The sequence below is a fragment of the Bombina bombina genome, chromosome 4 (assembly GCF_027579735.1).
Source record: "Bombina bombina isolate aBomBom1 chromosome 4, aBomBom1.pri, whole genome shotgun sequence".
Taxonomy (NCBI): Eukaryota; Metazoa; Chordata; class Amphibia; order Anura; family Bombinatoridae; genus Bombina; species Bombina bombina.
Genome location: NC_069502.1, coordinates 46,747,526 through 46,769,967, shown reverse-complemented (window position 1 = coordinate 46,769,967; position 22,442 = coordinate 46,747,526). Strand labels below are relative to the sequence as shown.

General features: G+C 37.3%; 1 long non-coding RNA gene across 1 annotated transcript; it reads left to right on the top strand.

Annotated features, from left to right (window-relative positions):
• Positions 1-537: 537 nt before the first annotated feature.
• LOC128655232 (uncharacterized) lies at positions 538-19,572 on the top strand. The gene is made up of 2 exons (XR_008401738.1): positions 538-582; positions 18,531-19,572. It is a non-coding gene; the product is annotated as an uncharacterized LOC128655232 (long non-coding RNA).
• Positions 19,573-22,442: the final 2,870 nt, after the last annotated feature.

Below are 22,442 nucleotides of genomic sequence, written 5' to 3'. Positions count from 1 at the left end.
GGGTTCATTGAGAACATGGTTGTTGTTCAATAATAAAATTAATCCTCAAAAATACAACTTGCCTAATAATTCTGCACTCCCTGTATGCTATTATTATTTTTATTTTTTTTCCTCTGTATGTTTTCTTTGCTGCTATTTGGTTTCAGTAAAGATTTGATGCAAAATATTCGCCTCCTGTCTTTAATAAAATCAAGATTATTTATTCACCATAGGCTATAATAATCTGAATTTTTATTTATCTGATCATGTGCATGTAAGATTTTAATGAGTATATAAATGGTGTCCATATTGTTACAGAGAAGGTTAGTGTATCCTTATGACTATTTTTAACATCAGGCATGATGTCATGCTGAACTAGTCAGTAAGCAAGCATTTAACATATATGGATATGGGAGTGACAAGTATTGCAAAGAGCTTACAATAGTGTAGAGCACCTTATTTGGAACAGAGCCAAAAGTATATGGTCAGCAGTTTTAAAGGGTATAAGAATTAGAGAGAAATAATGGTAGACAGAGTTCATCTTTGAAAGGGAAACACCAACTATACAAGCTGTAACCAGGACTCCCACAAGAAACAAATGGGGTAATATTCATTTATGTATTATTTCTCTGTTAAATTGTTGTTATGTGTTTAACCTTGTAAACAGTAACATGTAATCTTGTTATTTTTCTGTTCTTTAATAAATGTGTGATGGTTTAAATAGTTGAAGGTAGTATGGTTGTCTGTTTCTGGAGGGTTTTAAAGATATACAGTACGGTATATGAAATTCGTTTGCACAGGGCCCATTATTGATATATGTATATATTAATTTTGCGACAGCTTTTAACATAAGATCCTTTGGTTAGTTAAGAGTAACTTCTTACATTTTGGTGGTAGCAGGCAGGAGAATTGTTAAGATTCGTGTTCACAACAGATAGCTTTATTTTTAGGTTTTGTTAAAGAGAGATAGATTACTTGCGCTGAAGAATTAGCTAGCATTCTTTAGACGAGTAGTTTGTAACATTCACAAGGTTAAAAGGTTATGGAGCTGTATTTGGGAAAAATCGCTTCAGTTAAAAAGCAGAATGAAAATTTAAACTGTATTGCAGGAGTTTGTAATCTATGGTCTAATGTACAAGAGTATGTTAATAAATCTATTGACAATAAGATATTTTCCAAGTCTGAGGGAAAGAAAGCATTAATGTTTGGTGCATACAAAATAGCAGAAAATGATTCTAAAGTAACTGGAGAATTGCAGGATTTACAAAGGCAGTTAACTGAGGTGAAATGTCAGAATGAATCTTTAACTCTAGCAAATACTTCAGCTGTTTATTTTAGTCCGGAAACTAGAGAAGCTTTGTTGACAAATAGAGAATTGAGTGCAGAGATTGGGTCTTTACAACAAATGTTACTTGATGCTCATGGAGCAATGCAAGGTTTAAAACAGTCAGGGCAAGTGTGTGTACCTGAGGATCATTCTAAATATCATGAAATTATTAATGATTTACAAATAAAACTGGGTCAAAGACATGCATTAATCGCTGCATGCAAAATACCAGTTAATTTTGTAGAGTCAAAGTGTGTTGAAGATGTAAGTGACAAAAAGAATGTGGAGAATGTAAAGATGGCACCAATTCTAGTTAAGGAACAGTTGGATGAAGAGGGAAAGATCATTTCACGTACTAAAATTAACCAGTCTTTGTCTAGCACAGAAATTGCTACATTAAGTAAGGAACTAGGACAGTTTAATATTGGCGATGATCCCTTAGATGTTATGATTAGATTATCACAGTTTGAAAGAATACACAAAGAATTGCAAACAAATGATATATTTGATATAATTGTAACAAGTATGGATGATGCATTAAAAGCAAGCATGCCTTCAGATGTTTTTCTTAGACCAAGAGTTAAACAACAGTTAGTGTATGAGTTACTAAAAACATTAGGAATAGATGAAATGGATGCTCATTCATCATATGGAAATTGCAAGCAGAGAAATATTGAATCAGTGCAAGGATTTGCTGATAGACTGTTTGAAATTTATAAACTAACTTTGCCTGAAAATACTGAGGCAGATCATAACAATGAAATGTATAAACATGGGTTACTAAACTGCATTAATCCAGAAATTAGAAAATTGGTTGGTTTGACTGTGTTTTCAAGTAACACTTTTAACAAAATAATTGAATGTCTAAAAAGAGCAGAGTTGTGTAATGAAACTAACAAGGGAATAAAACAGAGAATGTCTGCAGTTGGAAAGTTATTCCCAGATAACAGAGAATGTACTAAAATCATTTCTAACAAGAAAATATTGGTAAAATTGAAGTATTATCTTTGTAAAAAATGGAGACATATTAATGCTACATTTGTACAAAGATACAATACTGTTGTAGCAACATATGCTGAACAATTTGAAACTAGTTACAAATTGGAAAATCTAAAAAAGGAACTGGAAATAGTTAAATTGATTCAAATTACAAATAAAAACATAATTTATGTAAGAACTTACCTGATAAATTCATTTCTTTCATATTAGCAAGAGTCCATGAGCTAGTGACGTATGGGATATACATTCCTACCAGGAGGGGCAAAGTTTCCCAAACCTCAAAATGCCTATAAATACACCCTTCACCACACCCACAATTCAGTTTAACGAATAGCCAAGAAGTGGGGTGATAAAAAAGTGCGAAAGCATATAAAATAAGGAATTGGAATAATTGTGCTTTATACAAAATCATAACCACCACAAAAAAAGGGCGGGCCTCATGGACTCTTGCTAATATGAAAGAAATGAATTTATCAGGTAAGTTCTTACATAAATTATGTTTTCTTTCATGTAATTAGCAAGAGTCCATGAGCTAGTGACGTATGGGATAATGACTACCCAAGATGTGGATCTTTCCACACAAGAGTCACTAGAGAGGGAGGGATAAAATAAAGACAGCCAATTCCTTCTGAAAATAATCCACACCCAAAATAAAGTTTAACGAAAAACATAAGCAGAAGATTCAAACTGAAACCGCTGCCTGAAGTACTTTTCTACCAAAAACTGCTTCAGAAGAAGAAAATACATCAAAATGGTAGAATTTAGTAAAAGTATGCAAAGAGGACCAAGTTGCTGCTTTGCAGATCTGGTCAACCGAAGCTTCATTCCTAAACGCCCAGGAAGTAGAAACTGACCTAGTAGAATGAGCTGTAATTCTCTGAGGCGGAGTTTTACCCGACTCAACATAGGCAAGATGAATTAAAGATTTCAACCAAGATGCCAAAGAAATGGCAGAAGCTTTCTGGCCTTTTCTAGAACCGGAAAAGATAACAAATAGACTAGAAGTCTTACGAAAAGATTTTGTAGCTTCAACATAATATTTCAAAGCTCTAACAACATCCAAAGAATGCAACGATTTCTCCTTAGAATTCTTAGGATTAGGACATAATGAAGGAACCACAATTTCTCTACTAATGTTGTTGGAATTCACAACTTTAGGTAAAAATTCAAAAGAAGTTCGCAACACCGCCTTATCCTGATGAAAAATCAGAAAAGGAGACTCACAAGAAAGAGCAGATAATTCAGAAACTCTTCTGGCAGAAGAGATGGCCAAAAGGAACAAAACTTTCCAAGAAAGTAATTTAATGTCCAATGAATGCATAGGTTCAAACGGAGGAGCTTGAAGAGCTCCCAGAACCAAATTCAAACTCCAAGGAGGAGAAATTGACTTAATGACAGGTTTTATACGAACCAAAGCTTGTACAAAACAATGAATATCAGGAAGAATAGCAATCTTTCTGTGAAAAAGAACAGAAAGAGCAGAGATTTGTCCTTTCAAAGAACTTGCGGACAAACCCTTATCTAAACCATCCTGAAGAAACTGTAAAATTCTCGGTATTCTAAAAGAATGCCAGGAAAAATGATGAGAAAGACACCAAGAAATATAAGTCTTCCAGACTCTATAATATATCTCTCGAGATACAGATTTACGAGCCTGTAACATAGTATTAATCACAGAGTCAGAGAAACCTCTTTGACCAAGAATCAAGCGTTCAATCTCCATACCTTTAAATTTAAGAAATTCAGATCCTGATGGAAAAAAAGGACCTTGTGACAGAAGGTCTGGTCTTAACGGAAGAGTCCACGGTTGGCAAGAGGCCATCCGGACAAGATCCGCATACCAAAACCTGTGAGGCCATGCCGGAGCTACCAGCAGAACAAACGAGCATTCCTTCAGAATCTTGGAGATTACTCTTGGAAGAAGAACTAGAGGCGGAAAGATATAGGCAGGATGATACTTCCAAGGAAGAGATAATGCATCCACTGCCTCCGCCTGAGGATCCCGGGATCTGGACAGATACCTGGGAAGTTTCTTGTTTAGATGGGACGCCATCAGATCTATTTCTGGAAGTTCCCACATTTGAACAATCTGAAGAAATACCTCTGGGTGAAGAGACCATTCGCCCGGATGCAACGTTTGGCGACTGAGATAATCCGCTTCCCAATTGTCTACACCTGGGATATGAACCGCAGAGATTAGACAGGAGCTGGATTCCGCCCAAACCAAAATTCGAGATACTTCTTTCATAGCCAGAGGACTGTGAGTCCCTCCTTGATGATTGATGTATGCCACAGTTGTGACATTGTCTGTCTGAAAACAAATGAACGATTCTCTCTTCAGAAGAGGCCAAAACTGAAGAGCTCTGAAAATTGCACGGAGTTCCAAAATATTGATCGGTAATCTCACCTCCTGAGATTCCCAAACTCCTTGTGCCGTCAGAGATCCCCACACAGCTCCCCAACCTGTGAGACTTGCATCTGCTGAAATTACAGTCCAAGTCGGAAGCACAAAAGAAGCCCCCTGAATTAAACGATGGTGATCTGTCCACCATGTTAGAGAGTGTCGAACAATCGGTTTTAAAGATATTAATTGAGATATCTTTGTGTAATCCTTGCACCATTGCTTCAGCATACAGAGCTGAAGAGGTCGCATGTGAAAACGAGCAAAGGGGATCGCGTCCGATGCAGCAGTCATAAGACCTAGAATTTCCATGCATAAGGCTACCGAAGGGAATGATTGTGACTGAAGGTTTCGACAAGCTGCAATCAACTTTAGACGTCTCTTGTCTGTTAAAGACAGAGTCATGGACACTGAATCCATCTGGAAACCCAGAAAAGTTACCCTTGTCTGAGGAATCAAAGAACTTTTTGGTAAATTGATCCTCCAACCATGATCTTGAAGAAACAACACAAGTCGATTCGTATGAGATTCTGCTAAATGTAAAGACTGAGCAAGTACCAAGATATCGTCCAAATAAGGAAATACCACAATACCCTGTTCTCTGATTACAGACAGCAGGGCACCGAGAACCTTTGTAAAAATTCTTGGAGCTGTAGCTAGGCCAAACGGCAGAGCCACAAATTGGTAATGCTTGTCCAGAAACGAGAATCTCAGGAACTGATAATGATCTGGATGAATCGGAATATGCAGATATGCATCCTGTAAATCTATTGTGGACATATAATTCCCTTGCTGAACAAAAGGTAAGATAGTCCTTACAGTTACCATCTTGAACGTTGGTATCCTTACATAACGATTCAATATTTTTAGATCCAGAACCGGTCTGAAAGAATTCTCCTTCTTTGGTACAATGAAGAGATTTGAATAAAACCCCATCCCCTGTTCCGGAACTGGAACTGGCATAATTACTCCAGTCAACTCTAGATCTGAAACACATTTCAGAAATGCTTGAGCTTTTACTGGATTTACTGGGACACGGGAAAGAAAAAATCTCTTTGCAGGAGGTCTCAACTTGAAACCAATTCTGTACCCTTCTGAAACAATGCTCTGAATCCAAAGATTGTGAACAGAATTGATCCAAATTTCCTTGAAAAAACGTAACCTGCCCCCTACCAGCTGAGCTGGAATGAGGGCCGCACCTTCATGTGGACTTAGAAGCAGGCTTTGCCTTTCTAGCTGGCTTGGATTTATTCCAGACTGGAGATGGTCTCCAAACTGAAACTGCTCCTGAGGATGAAGGATCAGGCTTTTGTTCTTTGTTGAAACGAAAGGAACGAAAACGATTATTAGCCCTGTTTTTACCTTTAGATTTTTTATCCTGTGGTAAAAAAGTTCCTTTCCCACCAGTAACAGTTGAAATAATGGAATCCAACTGAGAACCAAATAATTTGTTACCCTGGAAAGAAATGGAAAGTAAAGTTGATTTAGAAGCCATATCAGCATTCCAAGTTTTAAGCCATAAAGCTCTTCTAGCTAAAATAGCTAGAGACATAAACCTGACATCAACTCTGATAATATCAAAAATGGCATCACAGATAAAATTATTAGCATGCTGAAGAAGAATAATAATATCATGAGAATCACGATGTGTTACTTGTTGCGCTAAAGTTTCCAACCAAAAAGTTGAAGCTGCAGCAACATCAGCCAAAGATATAGCAGGTCTAAGAATATTACCTGAACACAGATAAGCTTTTCTTAGAAAGGATTCAATTTTCCTATCTAGAGGATCCTTAAACGAAGTACCATCTGACGTAGGAATAGTAGTACGTTTAGCAAGGGTAGAAATAGCCCCATCAACTTTAGGGATCTTGTCCCAAAATTCTAATCTGTCAGACGGCACAGGATATAATTGCTTAAAACGTTTAGAAGGAGTAAATGAATTACCCAAATGATCCCATTCTTTGGAAATTACTGCAGAAATAGCATTAGGAACAGGAAAAACTTCTGGAATAACCACAGGAGCTTTAAATACCTTATCTAAACGTTTAGAATTAGTATCAAGAGGACCAGAATCCTCTATTTCTAAAGCAATTAGTACTTCTTTAAGTAAAGAACGAATAAATTCCATTTTAAATAAATATGAAGATTTATCAGCATCAACCTCTGAGACAGAATCCTCTGAACCAGAGGAATCATCAGAATCAGAATGATGATGTTCATTTAAAAATTCATCTGTAGGGAGAGAAGTTTTAAAAGATTTTTTATGTTTACTAGAAGGAGAAATAACAGACATAGCCTTCTTTATGGATTCAGAAACAAAATCTCTTATATTATCAGGAACATTCTGCACCTTAGATGTTGAAGGAACTGCAACAGGCAATGGTACTTTACTAAAGGAAATATTATCTGCTTTAACAAGTTTGTCATGACAATCAATACAAACAACAGCTGGAGGAATAGCTACCAAAAGTTTACAGCAGATACACTTAGCTTTGGTAGATTCAGCACTTGACAGCGATTTTCCTGTAGTATCTTCTGACTCAGATGCAACGTGAGACATCTTGCAATATGTAAGAGAAAAAACAACATATATATAAAGCAAAATTGATCAAATTCCTTAAATGACAGTTTCAGGAATGGAAAAAAATGCAAAAGAACAAGCTTCTAGCAACCAGAAGCAATAAAAAATGAGACTTAAATAATGTGGAGACAAAAGCGACGCCCATATTTTTTCGCGCCTAAATGCTTTTTGGCGCCAAAAATGACGCCACATCCGGAACGCCGACATTTTTGGCGCAAAATAACGTCAAAAAATGACGCAACTTCCGGCGACACGTATGACGCCGGAAACGGAAATAGAATTTTTGCGCCAAAAAAGTCCGCGCCAAGAATGACGCAATAAAATGAAGCATTTTCAGCCCCCGCGAGCCTAACAGCCCACAGGGAAAAAGTCAAATTTTAAGGTAAGAAAAATGTTAAATTAAAATGCATTATCCCAAATATGAAACTGACTGTCTGAAAATAAGGAAAGTTGAACATTCTGAGTCAAGGCAAATAAATGTTTGAATACATATATTTAGAACTTTATAAACAAAGTGCCCAACCATAGCTTGGAGTGTCACAGAAAATAAGACTTACTTACCCCAGGACACTCATCTACATATAGCAGCCAAACCAGTACTGAAACGAGAATCAGCAGAGGTAATGGTATATATAAGAGTATATCGTCGATCTGAAAAGGGAGGTAAGAGATGAATCTCTACGACCGATAACAGAGAACCTATGAAATAGACCCCGTAGAAGGAGATCACTGCATTCAAATAGGCAATACTCTCCTCACATCCCTCTGACATTCACTGCACGCTGAGAGGAAAACCAGGCTCCAACTTGCTGCGGAGCGCATATCAACGTAGAATCTAGCACAAACTTACTTCACCACCTCCATCGGAGGCAAAGTTTGTAAAAACTGAATTGTGGGTGTGGTGAGGGGTGTATTTATAGGCATTTTGAGGTTTGGGAAACTTTGCCCCTCCTGGTAGGAATGTATATCCCATACGTCACTAGCTCATGGACTCTTGCTAATTACATGAAAGAAATTACCAGTTCTGAAAATGGGTAAAAAGGGATAATTGCCTCCAAATCTTGTCTGGAGTGAGGTTCAGACATTATGTATATAGTTGCCCAGTTTTTAAAGGAGTTGTGAATGGGGGCTCATGATGGAATGTATTTTTAATAAATACTGGTGTACCTATATTCATTATTTATACCTCACAAAACCTCAATCTAATCCATTGTGCGTAGGGGGAAAAACAAATTGTGTTGCAAGTTTTTCAAGGTTCATATAAAGATGTTATAAAGCTAAAAATGATATGAATTTAATTGTTAATGGTATTTTGAATTAGAAGAATATTTAGTGAATTTGTCTGATGAAATGTCAATTTTGGGTTATAAATTTCTCACAAAATATAATGTTTTACTTTATTATGCTAATGGTAAAATATAGTTTAATACAGATGATAAACATTATGTTATCTCTGTTTCACATTATGTTTATAGTCTAAAGAAACATGACAAGTTAAGTTTACTTGTACATACAAATGCTAAGGTTACAAATATTTTGCAGCAGTTTGCACATGCATTTGCTGAACATAAATATGATTTGGGAAATTGTAAGAGGAGGAGTTTATCACAGGAAATGTACATTTAGCTATAAAAGCAATATCCATATTATTATTATTATTATTATTATTATATTATTAAGGAAAGTGAGCCATATGTACAGCAAATTATATATTATTTTACATAACAAGGTGTATTGAGAAAATGTAAATCTGTTACTAATTTTACTATTTAGTTTGTACAGAAACCTGATGGAAATGGCATTTAACAATTGATTAAGGTAAATTACATCCAGTGACATCTGCCTAGGCATCAAAATGTCAGAGAGGTTCCTATTTTCTTCCTTTATCCCTACAAATACAAAGTTTTATTTAAGCCTTGATATAGCAAACAGTTATTGGTTTTGTACTTCTGCACCCAAAGTCACAATACAAGTTTGTCTTTAAGTGGAAAGAAGATCCTGAACAATTCAGCAACAATTTTCCATAGAAAGATGGCTACTATTCTATCAAGATTGTTAAGACTATTATCACTTATGCAATATGTTGATGATTTGGTATGTACTACAGAAACAGAAAAATAACATTTTAAATTGTTTACCGAATTGTTGAAATTATTGGCAAATGCTGGACTAAAAGTGAATATAAAGAAATGCCAATTTTTACAGACAACAGTGAACTTTACAGGAGTGACAATATCATCTGAAAGAAAGACTCCAGATAAACAAAAGTGGATGTCATAAAAAGTCTAAACATACCTGTGTCAAAAACTGTTTTAAGATCATTTTGGGATTGTTCCAATACCAAAGAGACTTTATTCCAAAGTTTAAAGTTTTGGCTGGACCCTTGCATGACTTGCTAAAGAAAGAAAATGTTTGAGAACTTAAAAAAAGATGTAATCAATACGATGGTGTTGCTTACACAGACCCCAGAAAAGTGTTTCAATTGGAAGTTGCTACTTTAAAAAAAAAAAAAAAAAGACTTTATCTGCAGTGCTATGTAAAGAGAAGTTTGGAAAACTGAGACCAGTGACCTATGCATCACAACCTTTTGAAAATAACTGAAGAAAAGTATTCCTGTGTGAGGAACAGTTGTTGTCAGTATTCTGGATATAAGAACATTTTACATAACATGATTTCAAAAAGTGTTATTGCAAAGTTCACATTTTCCTTTGAACTTAATTGTGAAACTAGGAAACAGTATAATTTCATCTGCAAGATTTTAAAAGTGGGTGCTGATGCTAATGAAAAAAAATATAGACATTATAATAAAGGAAACAACTTTTTTGCCAGCATGTTTGCTATATGAAGGTGAACCACACACTTTTTTGTGTTCTTTTTTTCTTCTCAATTCAAGTTTATATATTTTGGTGCAAAGTACAGATGTTTACTGTGATGGTTCTTTTTTATCATAAGGATGATAAAGCATATACAGGTTTTTCAATAATTTTACCTGATAAAATAGATATGCATTTATGTGAGATACATTATTCTCAATATGCTAAATTGGCTAATGTTTGTTGTACATTGGAACACTAAGCAGATATGGCTATTGACATTTATAATAATAGTGCATATATGGTTAATACACTGACAATGCTTCCTTTGTATGTATATAATGGTTTTAAGTCATATGATGAAAAGCCATTTGTACATACAAATCTGTTGAAGTGTATTTCATATTTGCTAAATAAATGTAAATTGCCATATGCAATAATTAAAGTAAAAAGCTCACACTAAAAGTAATGAACATAATGAACAAAATAACTTAGTTGATGCTTGTGCTAAAAAGGCTGCAAAACAAGTAAAATTATGGGAGTTCCATGAGGAACCTGAGATTTCTGCAATTACATTAGAAAAATAAAATTAAAAAGATAAAATAAAAATAAAGCAAATTTGGTGGTATTGCAAAATTCTTATATTTCTTATGTAATGTTAAAATAAAGGCATTTAGCAGGGAAACCTTTATCACTGCCAGTATCATGGGCAAATGACAAATTTATAAAATCTGAAGAAAATGGAACTTTAATGTGTTTAAATAAGTAAAATATGTTGTTTGTATTTCCAGTTGTTGTATTCCTTAAAGAGACAGTAAACACCAGAATTTTGTTGTTTTAAAAGATAGATAATCTCTTAAGTACCAATTCCCCAGTTTTGCATAACCAACACAGTTTTAATTATACAAGTTTTACCTCTGTAATTACCTTGTATATAAGCCTTAGAAGACTGCCCCTTATTTCAGTTCTTTTGATAGACTTGCAGTTTAGCCAATCAGAGCTGTCTTTATGGTAAATTCACGTGCATGAACTTAATGTTATCTATATGAAACACGTGAACTAATGCCCTCTAGTGGTGAAAAAAAACTATCAAAATGTATTTGGATTACAGGTGGTCTTCAAAGTCTAAGAAATGTACATATAAAACTCCTAGCTTTAGCTTTCAACTAAGAATACCAAGAGAACAAAGCAAAATTGGTGATACAAGTGAATTGGAAAGTTGTTTAAAATCACATGCACTATTTGAAACATGAAAGTTTACTTTCTCTTTAAGAATGTGTAGATTAATTTTCAAAAATATAATTTGCTTCCTATAGGCGGACATTGTTCTGCAGATAGAATATTTGACAAAAATACAGAAAAATTTGTAATGATGGCCATCAATGAAAGAGAATGTTTTTTGTATTTTTTTGTTTTTGTTTTCAACATATTCTAGATATTTGCCTTATCTGCAGGTTAATCCTCCAGCCAATACGAATCGATAATTGTTAAGATTTTTACCTTCCCCCTGACAAACCTTGGATACAAATATAAATAAATCTTATTATTTTGTTTTGTTGGTTTTTACCTAGAATACTAGAAGAATACATGTATAGTTTAGTGGTAATAGATGTATTCACAAAATGGATTGAGGTTTTTCCAAAAACAAATCAAGTAGTTTTTATAGTTGCATAGGTTATTTATTTGAGCTTTTCTCTAGATGGGAATGCCATTTGTAGTAGAAAGTAATAATGAGCCTGCATTTAGTGGGGAAATATTTCAAGGAAATTAATTAATCATTGGGAATTAAGCATCAATTATATATTGCTTATAGCCTACAATCATCAGGAGCGGTAGAAAAGGGGTAATAAATACTATAAACAATTATAAACTAAAATTTGTAGTATTATACTTTCAACATGGGCAAAACATTACCTTTATGTTCAATGACCATAAGATCTATCCTACATTCTACTACAGGTGTCATGCCATATCAAGTAATAACTTGTAGATTGAATAAAACATTTGGAAGGACTTTACTTTCAATTGCTACATCAAATTTACAAGAGGCAATAATAAAAATTTGGATAAAAACATAAATTATGCTTACCTGATAATTTTCTTTCTATTTAAGAAGAAAATGAGTATCACAGCATATTGACAATGTAAATATGTTGGTAGCTCGAAATATTGTATGGAGTAAAACTCAAATAAAAACTAAATTTATGCTTACCTGATAAATTCATTTCTCCTGTAGTGTGGTCAGTCCACGGGTCATCATTACTTCTGGGATATTATCTCCTCCCCTACAGGAAGTGCAAGAGGATTCACCCAGCAGAGCTGCTATATAGCTCCTCCCCTCTACGTCACCTCCAGTCATTCGACCAAAGGACCAACGAGAAAGGAGAAGCCCAAGGGTGTAGTGGTGACTGGAGTATAATCCAAAAAAATTTTTAGCCTGCCATAAAAAACAGGGCGGGCCGTGGACTGACCACACTACAGGAGAAATGAATTTATCAGGTAAGCATAAATTTAGTTTTCTCCTGTTAAGTGTGGTCAGTCCACGGGACATCATTACTTCTGGGATACCAATACCAAAGCAAAAGTACACGGATGACGGGAGGGACAGGCAGGCTCTTTATATGGAGGGAACCACTGCCTGAAGAACCTTTCTCCCAAAAACAGCCTCCGAAGAAGCAAAAGTGTCAAATTTGTAAAATTTGGAAAAAGTATGAAGAGAAGACCAAGTTGCAGCCTTGCAAATCTGTTCAACAGAAGCCTCATTCTTAAAGGCCCAAGTGGAAGCCACAGCTCTAGTAGAATGAGCTGTAATTCTTTCAGGAGGCTGCTGTCCAGCAGTCTCATAGGCTAATCGTATTATGCTACGAAGCCAAAACGAGAGAGAGGTAGCCGAAGCTTTTTGACCTCTCCTCTGGCCAGAATAAACGACAAACAGGGAAGACGTTTGACGAAACTCCTTAGTTGCCTGTAGATAAAATATCAGGGCACGGACTACATCTAGATTGTGTAGCAGACGTTCCTTCTTCGAGGAAGGATTAGGACACAAGGATGGAACAACAATCTCTTGATTGATATTCCTGTTAGTGACTACCTTAGGTAGGAACCCAGGTTTAGTACGCAGAACTACCTTGTCTGAATGAAAAATCAGATAAGGAGAATCACAATGTAAGGCAGATAACTCAGAGACTCTTCGAGCCGAGGAAATAGCCATTAAAAACAGAACTTTCCAAGATAACAACTTGATATCAATGGAATGAAGGGGTTCAAACGGAACACCCTGTAAAACATTAAGAACTAAGTTCAAACTCCATGGTGGAGCAACAGTTTTAAACACAGGCTTGATCCTAGCTAAAGCCTGACAAAAAGCTTGAACGTCCGGAACTTCTGACAGACGTTTGTGTAAAAGAATGGACAGAGCTGAAATCTGTCCCTTTAAAGAACTAGCGGATAACCCTTTTTCTAAACCTTCTTGTAGAAAAGACAATATCCTTGGAATCCTAACCTTACTCCATGAGTAACTCTTGGATTCGCACCAATATAAGTATTTACGCCATATTTTATGGTAAATCCTTCTGGTAACAGGCTTCCTAGCCTGTATTAAGGTATCAATAACTGGCTCAGAAAACCCATGTTTTGATAAAATCAAGCGTTCAATTTCCAAGCAGTCAGCTTCAGAGAAGTTAGATTTTGATGTTTGAATGGACCCTGGATCAGAAGGTCCTGTTTCAGAGGTAGAGACCAAGGCGGACAGGATGACATGTCCACTAGATCTGCATACCAAGTCCTGCGTGGCCATGCAGGTGCTATTAGAATCACTGATGCTCTCTCCTGTTTGATTCTGGCAATCAATCGAGGAAGCATCGGGAAGGGTGGAAACACATAAGCCATCCCGAAGGTCCAAGGTGCTGTCAAAGCATCTATCAGAACCGCTCCCGGATCCCTGGATCTGGACCCGTAGCGAGGAAGCTTGGCGTTCTGACGAGACGCCATGAGATCTATCTCTGGTTTGCCCCAACGTCGAAGTATCTGGGCAAAGACCTCCGGATGAAGTTCCCACTCCCCCGGATGAAAAGTCTGACGACTTAAGAAATCCGCCTCCCAGTTCTCCACTCCCGGGATGTGGATTGCAGACAGGTGGCAAGAGTGAGACTCTGCCCAGCGAATTATCTTTGATACTTCCATCATTGCTAGGGAGCTTCTTGTCCCTCCCTGATGGTTGATGTAAGCTACAGTCGTGATGTTGTCCGACTGAAACCTGATGAACCCCCGAGTTGTTAACTGGGGCCAAGCCAGAAGGGCATTGAGAACTGCTCTCAATTCCAGAATGTTTATTGGAAGGAGACTCTCCTCCTGATTCCATAGTCCCTGAGCCTTCAGAGAATTCCAGACAGCGCCCCAACCTAGTAGGCTGGCGTCTGTTGTTACAATTGTCCAGTCTGGCCTGCTGAATGGCATCCCCCTGGACAGGTGTGGCCGATAAAGCCACCATAGAAGAGAGTTTCTGGTCTCTTGATTCAGATTCAGAGTGGGGGACAAATCTGAGTAATCCCCATTCCACTGACTTAGCATGCACAATTGCAGCGGTCTGAGATGTAGGCGTGCAAAAGGTACTACGTCCATTGCCGCTACCATTAAGCCGATCACCTCCATGCATTGAGCTACTGACGGGTGTTGAATGGAATGAAGGACACGGCATGCATTTTGAAGCTTTGTTAACCTGTCTTCTATCAGGTAAATCTTCATTTCTACAGAATCTATCAGAGTCCCCAAGAAGGGAACTCTTGTGAGTGGAAAGAGAGAACTCTTCTTTTCGTTCACCTTCCATCCATGCGACCTTAGAAATGCCAGTACTAACTCTGTATGAGACTTGGCAGTTTGAAAGCTTGAAGCTTGTATCAGAATGTCGTCTAGGTACGGAGCTACCGAAATTCCTCGCGGTCTTAGTACCGCCAGAAGAGTACCCAGAACCTTTGTGAAGATTCTTGGAGCCGTAGCCAGTCCGAATGGAAGAGCTACAAACTGGTAATGCCTGTCTAGAAAGGCAAACCTTAGATACCGGTAATGATTTCTGTGAATCGGTATGTGAAGGTAAGCATCCTTTAAATCCACTGTGGTCATGTACTGACCCTCTTGGATCATGGGCAAAATTGTTCGAATCGTTTCCATCTTGAACGATGGAACTCTTAGGAATTTGTTTAGGATCTTTAAATCCAAGATTGGCCTGAAAGTTCCCTCTTTTTTGGGAACTACAAACAGATTTGAGTAAAACCCTTGTCCTTGTTCCGACCGCGGAACTGGATGGATCACTCCCATTAATAAAAGATCTTGTACGCAGCGTAGGAACGCTGCTTTCTTTATTTGGTTTGTTGATAACCTTGACAGATGAAATCTCCCTCTTGGGGGAGAGGATTTGAAGTCCAGAAGGTATCCCTGAGATATGATCTCTAACGCCCAGGGATCCTGAACATCTCTTGCCCAAGCCTGGGCGAAGAGAGAAAGTCTGCCCCCTACTAGATCCGGTCCCGGATCGGGGGCCCTCGATTCATGCTGTCTTAGGGGCAGCAGCAGGTTTCCTGGCCTGCTTGCCCTTGTTCCAGGACTGGTTAGGTTTCCAGCCTTGTCTGTAGTGAGCAACAGCTCCTTCCTGTTTTGGTGCAGAGGAGGTTGATGCTGTTCCTGCTTTGAAATTACGAAAGGAACGAAAATTAGACTGTCTAGCCCTAGGTTTGGCTTTGTCCTGAGGCAGGGCATGGCCTTTACCTCTTGTAATGTCAGCGATAATCTCCTTCAACCCGGGCCCGAACAAGGTTTGCCCTTTGAAAGGTATATTAAGCAATTTAGATTTAGAAGTAACATCAGCTGACCAGGATTTTAGCCACAGTGCTCTGCGTGCCTGAATGGCAAATCCGGAATTCTTAGCCGTAAGTTTAGTTAAATGTACTACGGCATCTGAAATAAATGAGTTAGCTAACTTAAGGGCTTTAAGTTTGTCTGTAATCTCATCTAGTGTAGATGATTGAAGTGTCTCTTCCAGAGACTCAAACCAAAATGCTGCTGCAGCCGTGACAGGCGCAATACATGCAAGAGGTTGCAATATAAAACCTTGTTGAACAAACATTTTCTTAAGGTAACCCTCTAATTTTTTATCCATTGGATCTGAAAAGGCACAGCTATCCTCCACCGGGATAGTGGTACGCTTAGCTAAAGTAGAAACTGCTCCCTCCACCTTAGGGACCGTTTGCCATAAGTCCCGTGTGGTGGCGTCTATTGGAAACATTTTTCTAAATATCGGAGGGGGTGAGAACGGTACACCGGGCCTATCCCACTCCTTAGTAACAATTTCAGTAAGTCTCTTAGGTATAGGAAAAACATCAGTACTCGCCGGTACCGCAAAATATTTATCCAACCTACATATTTTCTCTGGTATTGCAACTGTGTTACAATCATTCAGAGCCGCTAACACCTCCCCTAGTAATACACGGAGGTTTTCCAGCTTAAATTTAAAATTTGAAATATCTGAATCCAATCTATTTGGATCAGAACCGTCACCCACAGAATGAAGTTCTCCGTCCTCATGTTCTGCCGCCTGTGACGCAGTGTCTGACATGGCCCTAATATTATCAGCGCACTCTGTTCTCACCCCAGAGTGATCACGCTTGCCTCTAAGTTCTGGTAATTTAGCCAAAACTTCAGTCATAACAGTAGCCATATCCTGTAATGTGATTTGAAATGGCCGCCCAGATGTACTCGGCGCTACAATATCACGCACCTCCCGAGCGGGAGATGTAGGTACTGACACGTGAGGCGAGTTAGTCGGCATAACTCTCCCCTCGTTGTCTGGTGAAATATGTTCAATTTGTACAGATTGACTTTTATTTAAAGTAGCATCAATACAGTTAGTACATAAATTTCTATTGGGCTCCACTTTGGCATTAGCACATATAGCACATGTATCTTCCTCTGAATCAGACATGTTTAACACACTAGCAATTAACTAGCAACTTGGAAATGCTTTTTTAAGTAATTTACAATAATATGAAAACGAACTGTGCCTATAAGAAGCACAGAAAAAATTATGACAGTTGAAAATAATTAAGTTATAGCATCAAATCTTTGTAAGAAATAAACAATTTTAGCAAAGGATTGTTCCCATTAGCAAGGATAACTAACCCTGGCAGCAGAAAAAATACACAAATAAACGTTTTTTTTTTTTTTTATCACAGTCAGCTACACTCTTCACAGCTCTGCTGTGATGATTACCTCCCTCAAAAAAGGCTTTGGAGATCCCTGAGTTCTGTAGAGATGAACCGGATCATGCAGGAAGAAAATGAACCTCTGACTGAGTTTTTTGATGCGTAGTAAAAGCGCCAAAAATGGCCCCTCCCCCTCACACATAACAGTGAGAGAGATCAGTGAACTGCTTTAAATTAAACAAAACTATTGCCAAGTGGAAAAAACAGTGCCCAAAACATTTTTTCACCCAGTACCTCAGAGAAATAAACGTTTTTACATGCCAGCAAAAAAACGTTTAACCTCAATAAATTAATTGTTATTTAAAACCTATTGCAAGTCCCTGCAAATTAGGTTAAATCTATGCATACAGTATAAATCCAGTGAAGTACCATCCCCCAGAATACTGAAGTGTAAAATATACATACATGACAGCCTGATACCAGCTACACCTACTGCATTTAAGGCTGAGTTTACATTATAACAGTATGGCAGGATTTTCTCATCAATTCCATGTCAGAAAATAACAAACTGCTACATACCTCTTTGCAGATTAATCTGCCCGCTGTCCCCTGATCTGAAGTTTACCTCTCCTCAGATGGCCGAGAAACAGCAATATGATCTTAACTACTCCGGCTAAAATCATAGAAAAAAACTCAGGTAGATTCTTCTTCAAATTCTACCAGAGAATGAATAACACACTCCGGTGCTATTATAAAATAACAAACTTTTGATTGAAGGTAATAAACTAATTAAATCACCACAGTCCTCTCACACATCCTATCTATTCGTTGGGTGCAAGAGAATGACTGGAGGTGACGTAGAGGGGAGGAGCTATATAGCAGCTCTGCTGGGTGAATCCTCTTGCACTTCCTGTAGGGGAGGAGATAATATCCCAGAAGTAATGATGACCCGTGGACTGACCACACTTAACAGGAGAAAACATATTTTGACAAAATGTTAGACCTTTTGAAATATAATGTAATAGTTTTAGTAATGATAATGAGATTTTATGTCTAAAAAAGTCACTCATTTGTTCTTAAAATGGCTTATTATTTTTGTATTTTGGATAAAGATAATCTTATTGTTTTATTTCTTTGAAATAACGAATAAGAAAACAAAAAAACTATTTAAATGATATTATATTAAACAATTTTAAAAATATATGAATTAACAGATACTGCATTTGATTTTTCTTAGAAAGAATCTGAAGAAATACCAAAAAGATGACAACCTATCTTCAAGTTGGGAAAATCCATGTCCTAATGTTGTTATGGCTGATTATGGAGGGTTATGAAGGGTTTTGCTGGACGAAATTCTTTTTACATTTTCAGAGGACTGCATGGGTACTTTGGGTTTGACTAAGTCAACTTTAAAATGGAAATCGTGATTGTGGTATCAAAGTCAATGTATGTAACTGAACTATATTTTGGAAGATGATGAGGATAATCAACAACATCGAAATAAACATTAAGATCCTGCATGTATTAACATGGCATTAGACAAAGGTCTAATGTTACAATGTTATACAGAATGAGTTAGATGTGGCAAAGAAATATCTATTTTTAGGTTTATTTTTGCAAAATATAAAAATCAAGGGCAATGACATTATTTTGGGAACAAAAGAACGTTACAACATCCGATTGTACGATTTTACTTTAAAAATGTTAATTATTGTTAAATATATAATTATTTTGTTTATGTTAATTTTGTATAAAGAGAATAGTTTATAGAGTAATGTGCTAAACCTTACCGTTACACTATAAGGCCTACCAAAGGTGTGGACTGTAAGATTTTAATGAGTATATAAATGGTGTCCATATTGTTACAGAGAAGGTTAGTGTATCCTTATGACTATTTTTAACATCAGGCATGATGTCATGCTGAACTAGTCAGTAAGCAAGCATTTAACATATATGGATATGGGAGTGACAAGTATTGCAAAGAGCTTACAATAGTGTAGAGCACCTTATTTGGAACAGAGCCAAAAGTATATGGTCAGCAGTTTTAAAGGGTATAAGAATTAGAGAGAAATAATGGTAGAAAGAGTTCATCTTTGAAAGGGAAACACCAACTATACAAGCTGTAACCAGGACTCCCACAAGAAACAAATGGGGTAATATTAATTTATGTATTATTTCTCTGTTAAATTGTTTTTATGTGTTTAACCTTGTAAACAGTAACATGTAATCTGGTTATTTATCTGTTCTTTAATAAATGTGTGATGGTTTAAATAGTTGAAGGTAGTATGGTTGTCTGTTTCTGGAGGGTTTTAAAGATATACAGTACTGTATATGAAATTTGTTTGCACAGGGCCCATTATTGATATATGCATATATTAATTTTGCGACGTGGACAGCTTTTAACATAAGATCCTTTGGTTAGTTAAGAGTAACTTCTTACAGTGAACACAGTGCCATCTACAGTATATAGGTAAAACTACAAGACAAGCTAAAGTTAGAATTAGAGAACATTTGTCTATTACTATAAAGATGAAAAGAAAAAAGATTATTGCTAAGCATTTTATTTTAGAATATAACTAACATGTAGATAATTTTTCATGGAATATAGTTGTATAAAAAATGGCTAATCAAGTGGTGATAAGGAACATTGTTACGCAAAAGGGAAATAAAAATTTCCACAAATCTTAAATTCCAGATTTGATCTGATTTATCTCTGTGATTAAAATATTTGTGAATGATTTACAGAAATTAATAATACTATTACACTGTAGCACAATGTTAAAAAAGTGCACACTTAAAGGGATACTAAACCCAAATTTCTTCTAAACTTACATTCTTGCTTTTCAAATAAAGATAGCAAGAGAATGAAGAAAATGCGATAATAGGAGTAAATTAGAAATAATGAACATAGGAAAATTAAGAAAACTTCAGAGAAAAACTGGCAGGCACATATTTTGAAGGAAGATGATTTTTTTAAATAAAAACCTTCCAGATAAACCCATGGTCATATTTAGGAAAGGACAAAATTTAAAGCAAAAACTAGCGCCCTCACTAATTAAAGATATGATCCCCTAAAAAAACTATACAAATAATGGATCTAAAGGGTTTCTACACATCTGGCAGATGTAAAGGTTGTAATTATACAGAGTGCATAAAACATTTACTTCTGATATCCCAGGGCGTATCAGCTCACAAAGCTCACAAAAAATTGTTTATTTAAAAACAACACATTAAACACAAAAGCAGTGAGTTAAAATAGGGGTGTCCAAGTTTTACCCCATATCTGCACCTTTGTTTTTCCCATTTGAATACTAAACGGAGTTGAGCTTCATATCCTTGGATCTTTCTTGTGATTTGACTGGCTGATACACCGTGAGATATCAGCATGTCACTACCAGCACATTGGTGTGCTATTGCCAAATGTGAGTACCCATTTTTGGATTTTGGTTGCATCATTTCATGCTCACTTTTGGTTGATCTGCACATGAGGCGCCCCTCTGTTTTGTGTTTCACTTCATTGTTTGGTTCGGATTCGTCTGTGAAGAGGAGAGCAGCCATCTATACCTTGATATCCATTGAGGCTCTTTGAATACTGCAGAGCACAGATTTTTTTGGGGACTATTATTGCATAACTGTTTGGTAACAGATTTATTGTTTGTATTCCTTTTTGAGATAAGATCTGTTATATCTGTTTCAATATTACCAATTGGTTTGTTTTAGAAACATTTACTTCTACTGTTACTGGTAAGGAATTTGAAATTGAGTCCACAGCTGCATTCATTACTTTTGGGAAAACAATACCCAAGCTAGAGGACACTGAATGCAAACAAAGGGTGGGTACAAAGGAGACGGCTCCTTCGAAAGGCACCACAGCCTGAAATTACTCGACACCCTACAAAAAACTATAACTACAAGGGAAAAACCAGAGCCCAGGTAACCACTCAATTACATGACTTGCAAAGCTGTGCTAGAGACCACTTAGACCCAGAGTCTGCCGAGCCTAAGGCCTCCAAGGAGTCAGCCCTGCGACACTCAACTCCCACAATTCCAAAACCAAAAAAACCTCTATCAACCCCCGAGAGGGAGAGTAGAAGAACCCAGGAGATTCGAAGGACCATCCAAAATGGACTTAAATAAAAAACTGGTCATAATCTCTATCAACCCCAAGAGGGAGAAGAGGCCCCCTGAGATATCCAAAAGACCAAATCAACTTAGAGCAACCCGAGGTTGCTGCAGGACCACTGTCCAGGGAAACAAACTCCCTAGGAGGACAAGGACCAGAAGATAAGTCCATAGTCAGGAGAAAATGTCAGTAAGATGACCGGAAGGCCACCTTTAAATCCCTGACACAACACTATACCAACTATGGTGTTCCAAAAAAACCGCAACTTCCCCCTTGTAACCTAGACAAGACAAGACCTGTCAGGTTAAGCATAGACAAACAGAGGCAGGAAAACCATCCCATCAGCTTTAAAAAACCTCTCCAAGAGGTCACAGAGCCACCTGTTAGCAAAACTCGTGATGACCCTTCCACAGGCAACAAAGCCGTCCTAAGCCATCGTGGGACTCATCCCACCGAAAAGTGCTGAAAAATCCCAACAGCTCCCAACCAGAAAATACCGGAATCCAAGGAGCCATCCATCCCGGCAACAGCCGCCGCCGGTAGAGAGATGGGCACTAAGAGTCCATGCTAAACGGTCCATGCTGCAAAAGCAGACTGATCCCTGACCTTTCTTCCAGGATAACGGTCCCAGCCCCAAAGCTAGTTAAAAACCTTTCGCAGACAAGAGTCTCAGACCTTCGGAAGAAAAAAGGATGGATCTACAAGGCATCAAAGCCCCAGAGTAGAAACTGACCGCTACTAAAAAATTGGCATGCTACCCTGAACAATGACAGGAACCTCATGCACGGGGCCAAGGACCCCTACACTCCTCAAGGGAAGAAGCACTCTGACCCACAGCATTCCGATACCAGAATTCAATTCCGTAATATGGAGAATGCCAGAAAGGGAAAAAAACAAGGACACAGATACTCAGGTACCTCCAACCAAGTAGAACATGTAAAAATCCCTTCCCCACCCTAGGTGAGAAGATTAATCAACGGAAAACACCCTACTAAAGGCCAAACCTCTCGGCCAACATTGTCAGCC